At 43.2% G+C, this 6,656-nt stretch overlaps 1 long non-coding RNA gene across 1 annotated transcript; it reads left to right on the forward strand.

The window, feature by feature from the left end:
• The first annotated feature begins 410 nt into the window (after positions 1–410).
• LOC108786941 lies at positions 411–6,199 on the forward strand. Its single transcript, XR_001941232.1, has 2 exons — positions 411–552; positions 6,097–6,199. It is a non-coding gene; the product is annotated as an uncharacterized LOC108786941 (long non-coding RNA).
• The last annotated feature ends 457 nt before the right edge of the window (positions 6,200–6,656 follow it).

The following is a 6,656-nucleotide window of genomic DNA, read 5'->3' on the forward strand; positions in this document are numbered from 1 at the left end:
TAAATAGGGAAGCAGTCTCAAAGACTGGACTGTCAGCCGAAAATCTGGGTCTGAACGTGCGAATTGTGGCCGTCAGCGACTAGTCAATGTTAGGGCAGAACGGAGAGTGGCAAGACTGGTACAAGACAACAGAAGGGCAACAGTGCAGTGTCAGATTCCTGGCATCACCTTTCAACATCTCGTGGAGTCACGAGGCGGCCCGACTGATGGGGTGGTCATAATAATCTGGCCACTCAGTGTATGAATGTCTGTATTAGAATGAAATGCTTGCTGTGTGTTGCATCAGTGTTGATATGCTGCTGTTTTCTCTATATGTATAGCAGAGTGATGTTTTATGGCCATGTAATGTGTGCACACTGCTGAGTGGGGTTGCTGTTTATATGTGTGATGTGTTTTATACGCAGCTGCCATGTCCTCAGGATCACAGAAAACATCAGGATTTGACTTGGGAAGTTTCATTGGTGGTATTGTGTTGACAGTGGGCATCCTGGCAGCAATATACTTTGGTTGCCGATTTTATAACTCCAGGAGGGGCGTACGCTACCGCACCATGTAAGTAGAATCTGCATTATTGTTGCTGTCTGTGTATTACTCTATATTTGGAATGTTTATACTTCATGCAATTTAATTTTGTGTAGTACATGTTACTAAATAAAGGTTGATGGTTATTTTTTGCAGCATTAAGGGGGAGTTTATCATGGAAGGAGTGGTGTGCTAGAGCCGTACTATGGTTATTGGGCAGCACTTAAACCTTGCAGCACTGGGTTCAGTATCCAGTTTGGTTCTCCTTGTGTAGTGCTATCCCAGCGCAAGCATTCAGCAAATAAACTTCCAGGCAACGTTAGAATTCCTTCACGTTCTGCTTATGTCAGGTCAGTGGCTCAAAGTTTTTAAGCCAAAGTATCAGCAAGACCTGAACAACAGTTTTGTTATTTTCAATTTTGAGTCAGTATAGAAGAAATTGTTGGTACAGGATATGATCAGTCTCTCCAACATATACTATTGAAGTCCATTGTCTCCAGTCCAAGGGGAAAGCTGCCGGGATGAGTACGGGCATTTGTTATGCTTCTTCAGGGAACGTACATCGAACACTGTACGGCTGAAACATTAGAAGTTATCAAGTACCTTCAATGAACTAATTTATTTATTATTTCTATTTATATAGTGCCAGCAATTTATGGAGCTCTTTACATACATTCACATCAGTCCCTGCCCTCAAGGAGTGTACAATCTAAGGTCCCTATCTCGCATACATACCAAGGCCGATTTAGACAACAGCCAACTAACCTTCCAGCATGTCTTTGGAGTGTGGGAGGAAACCAGAGTACCCGGAGGAAACCCATGCAAGTACAGGGAGAACATGCCATGCCTATCCTTGCACATTATGTCCTGACCAGGATTTGAACTGGGGACCCCCAGTGCTGCAAGGCAGAAGTGCTAACCACTACGTCACTGTGCTAATAGAGAATCTAAGTTATGGACTAATATGCAGAACTTTTCAGTTTGCCCATTTCAGGACAAAGTCAAAGGTTCTCTTTATTGCCCATCTTGCTACCAGTACTTGGCTTGTCTTGCGAAGCTCTGTGTGGAAAGCGCTGTGTAAGCTCCATGTTTTTTTGCACTTGGGTTTGTAACTGCATAGTTGGAGGAAGGGGGAAAAGGACACATGCTCCCCTGTAGTTGTCAGTACTGGGTATTTCCATGGACTCAGGATGGCAAGGTACTGACCAGTAGAAAACTGCAAGAGGGGACAGAGCCAAGCATAGACGTCAACTAAGAACTTGGTGTTTGCATTTCAGAGTTCCTCAGATGTTACTGCCAGGGTCATTCTAGAAAAAAATGGAGGTTATGTGTAGACAGTGCTGGGTGCTTGCATTTACTTGCTACTGTCAGTTTATATTTGGTATGAGTACAAATCCTTTCAAATAAATGGCTCATTCTAAGTGGGGACAATTCCAGAAATGTAACTTTTCTGAAATGTGTTTTCAGCTTAGGTATCTGTTCACTGCAAAGCATACAGAATATACAGGGATATGGGAGTTGTTAGTGACATGTATGTACACACCCATTGAACCGGATGGTCCAGTCTATTTATTCAAGCTTACCAACTATGTAAAGTAGTTGTGTGATTTACATCTGCTCCTGGGTTTAGAAAATGATGAATTGCCTTATGTTCCACAGCAACTTTAATCATCTTTGTTAGATTTCAAGACCTGGAATTTCATCGAATTTTTAATGTTAACCACTTTAGTACCGGCACGTTGAACCCCCTTCATTACCAGAACGTTTTTTTACATTTTAGGCTGAGAATTACTTCATCCCACACACACTAACCAAATACATTTGATATCATTTTTATAGAGGTTTCTTTTGGTGGGATTTAGTAACCTTTTTTCTTTATTTATTCATTAGTTGCTATATAAAGGAAAAAAAGACAAAAAAAATACTGTTTCCCTTAACTTCTGTTATAAGACCCCATTTTTAAAGTAGACAGTCCAATGTGATCTGAAGGGGTTAATGTGCAGGTCACATACAGTGAGAGAATGGAGGTGAAGGGGTTAGTGTATAAAAGTGCAGGATAAGGGAGGTGAAGGGGTTAATACATACTGTACAAACAGTGAAGAAATAATGATTTGATCCCCTGCAGATTTTGTAAGTTTGCCCACTTACAAAGAAATGAAACGTCTATCATTTTTATCATACGTGTATTTTGTATAATAGAGACAGAATATCAACCACAAAATCCAGAAAAAACACATGATACAAATGTATTTTCCACACTCTACATACATCAGAGCGAGACGGAATGAAGCCAACATAAGCAGAGGGAATGAAAGGGTTAAAATCGTTAAAAACTTTATTCCTTTCTACTGCTGCAGCTTTTCTTAGGAAGTAATGAATGGAGGACTCATCCATTCATTTTTTTTTTTTTTTAATCTCTCCTGCCTCTTATGTGAGAGGAAGGGGAGTGCTTGGCAATTTCAACATGCCATGTGATCACTGTATTAACTAGGGATGCACCGATATATCGGCCGCTGAAACATATCTGCCAAAAATGGCACTTTTGGCATAATGCCGAAAGAGCCATGTTTCGGCCGATACATCGGTGCATCCCTGGTTTCTTTTCTCCCCGCTGGTCGCTGCTCTGTGTTCCAGCGGGGAGAAAAGAAAGTGACAGCCGGCCGAGCGCTGCGGTGGAGAGCGCTGTGAGCGGCCGGCGTCTCCTCCCACACCGCTCAGCCGCCTGTCACAGTCCGGCAGAGCGGTGTGGGTGCGGAGATATCGCTGTCACAGGAGGCTGGGCTTTCCTCTCTACACGGCTCGATCAGCCTACTGTGACAGCGTGTCAGAGAGAAAAGCAATGTACACATACTCAGTGATCAGTGATAGCTGAGTGTGTGTACATGATATAAAAAATTAAATATTTAAAAAAATTGAAAAAATAAAAAAACAGTTTCGGTTTCGGCCTGACATTTTTTTTTTCGGTTTTGTTTCGGTTTCCAAATTTCCATTTCGGTGCACCTCTAATATTAACCAAGCACAGTGATCACAAGGCACAGAGTCGGTCTGATCAGCTCTGTGCTTAAAGCTGCTGCTGTCAAATGTGGGCACCGATCACACACAGGCGGCCATGGGAGGACGTACAGATAGGTCCTCCTGGAACAATGGGGATGTGGACTGGCTGTATATGTAAAATGGCTGTTCTGCAGGTGGTTAAAGACGTACGGGCAATTGGGAAGCCAAAAGACTTGATTTATTAGTCATGTTGAAAAACATACATAAATGACTACAATTCTAAGAAATGAAATGTGTGCTTCACAGTTCAGATTGAGGGAGCATGTGTCCTTACACTGCCAGTATATCGGTTATGTTAGTTGCTTTGATGGTGTTGGTTTTACATCTATGTAGTACTGACTTCTTGCCACTAGATGGCATGCTTGTTTTCTAGCTAGCAGCACAAAGTTTCTCTGAAACATACGTATGACATTTTAGGTTCTTACTATGTATGTTTCTGTTGTGATTCCCCCTGAGTTTCTCTCATATAAACTGAGAATTATATTTTCACAATTGGGACACAGAAGGCGATACAAAGAATTCTGTTCCCCTCCCCCACACAATCTAAAATGAAATGTTTTCACTTTACTTCCAGTTTAAAGCCGAACTCCATTTCAATTTCGGATGGAGTGGGGAAGAGTTACAATTTTTGGAGAGATTTTCTCTCACTTCCTGTCCCTGTACGTTCTAACTCTTCCTCACTCTACTAAATATGTGTCCTTTTCTGTTTTGTCTTTGTTGGAGAGATGTCATATCACTTGCTGTCCTAACAGGAACTGAGGGGGAAATCTCCCCAATAAGGACACAGACAGCAATAAAATCCTGAGAGAACTATGGCCAAATCTTTTTTCTCTTTTGGGTGGCAGGAAGACATTTACCAATATCCTCCTGTGACCCAAAACTCAGCAGAGCCACGCTGCGTCTGGGAAAGATCCCGACAATATTGTCCAGAGCCAGCTGAGCCCGCCCCCTCCCCTAACTGTCCCTCTAATGAGCACTGGAGTAACAGAGAGGGCAGGGGGAAGCCTTGCAGGGAGGAATGACTGACAGTGACCGCTCTCTGCAGGGAGGAGACCGTGAGCTGAGCGATCAGTGGTCACATGATCGCTCAGCTCTCACTATATAGAGCCAGCATGTGACGGCTCCAGTGTCAGATTTTGGCTCTAACTAGGGCTGCAGCTAACTATTATTTTCATAATCGATTAGTTGGCCGATTTATTAAGTTCGGTTAATCGGATTAAAAAAAAAAAAAGGCTCCAGTGATGGACTACTAGTTTCTATTGAGATTGTAGTCCATCACAGGAGCAAGCTTGGCACGGTGGAAGTTAAAAAAAAAAGTGTGGTGTGCAATATAGTACATTATACAGCGGCGCAATGCAGAATACCAGCAGCTATAGAGGAATGCAGCAATAGTGCATTATACTATAATGTACTATTGCTGGGATTTGTAGTCCTCTGTAGCTGGCGTTATTCTGCATTGCGCTGTAGATCATTTATTATCGCTGGGATTTGTAGTCCTCTACAGTGCGCTGTATAATGATTATACGGCGAAATGCAGTATAAGAGCTCACGGCTAGGAGGAGACCAGCGGCGTGCGCGGCTTCAGCCTGTTCGGTGGGCGTGGCTTATGCGGCGGCCTGTGCGGTGGGCATGTCGGGAGCAGCGTGTGACGAGGGAGCATGGAGCCGGCTTCCCGGCTGATCAGGAAGCCGGGCAGCGTGTAATGACATGCTGCCCGGCTTCCTGATACAGGAAGTATCGGGCTAGGCATCGAAGCATTTTGGCGAGTACGAGTACTAACCCAAATACTCGGTATCGGTGCATCCCTAATTTTTGTTCTTGGGTTTAGAAATACATTAACTTTTCACTGTACTATCAAGAAAAGTGTGACTTTTAGACTTTGTTAGGTAAGCTACGATGTCAACAAAGGACGCCAGTTAGAAAGGAAGCTGATGCTCAGCCAAAGAGAATGCCCAGATATTGGCCATGCCTAGTGTGTAGCTAGGACCACAGTTTCTGCTCCTTTTATATATTGGCCATGCCTAGTGTGTAGCTAGGACCCCAGTTTCTCCTCCTTTTATATATTGGCCATGCCTAGTGTGTAGCTAGGACCCCAGGTTCTCCACCTTTTTATATATTGGCCATGCCTAGTGTGTAGCTAGGGCCCCAGGTTCTCCTCCTTTTATATATTGGCCATGCCTAGTGTGTAGCTAGGGCCCCAGGTTCTCCTCCTTTTATATATTGGCCATGCCTAGTGTGTAGCTAGGGCCCCAGGTTCTCCTCCTTTTTATATATTGGCCATGCCTAGTGTGTAGCTAGGGCCCCAGGTTCTCCTCCTTTTATATATTGGCCATGCCTAGTGTGTAGCTAGGGCCCCAGGTTCTCCTCCTTTTTATATATTGGCCATGCCTAGTGTGTAGCTAGGACCCCAGGTTCTCCTCCTTTTATATATTTGCTCAGGTCTGTTGACAGGAAGAGAATACAAGATCGAGAACTTCCTGTTGCCGTTTCCTCTTGTAACGTTTGTTCTTTCTGTTGCAGCGACGAGCACGAGGCTATCATTTAACTTGGCTGATGGTGAAGCGCTGTGCAATAATCTTTCTGTGGAATCTGCTTGCGTCTTTGGAAACTGAAGTTATGCAAACATAAGCTTGAAAAATAAATTTAATGAGATGAAGTTTTATATTATTATTGTGCATCAGCATAATACAGAGGTTGTTTTGTTTTGTTCCAAGATCTTTTTTGCAAATCAAAAAAAAAAAAAAACCTTCTAAAGCTGTTTTGTAGAACTGTGAACATTTAACCTCCTCCACCTCCCCCACATGGAACCATTGAATAAGAAGATTACTGTGTTCATTGTTCTGCCCGGAACATTGGAACTGAAAGCCAGCTTGGATTTAGTTCTCTGCAAATGATCGGACTGGACTGAACCACTAATTAAGGCAGGCAACATTTATAAGTCTTGAAGGTCAAGTAACTGCAATGGTCTATAGTAAAACTGAAGTCCTGCCATATTTTGTCAGCTCAAACATGCTGGGATTTGAGTGTCACCACAGCATCATAGAGTTCTCAGGGATGGGCAGTTTTCACTGATAGAGATG

The sequence above is a fragment of the Nanorana parkeri genome, unplaced genomic scaffold (assembly GCF_000935625.1).
Source record: "Nanorana parkeri isolate BGI_ZX_2015 unplaced genomic scaffold, ASM93562v1 scaffold235, whole genome shotgun sequence".
NCBI lineage: Eukaryota > Metazoa > Chordata > Amphibia > Anura > Dicroglossidae > Nanorana > Nanorana parkeri.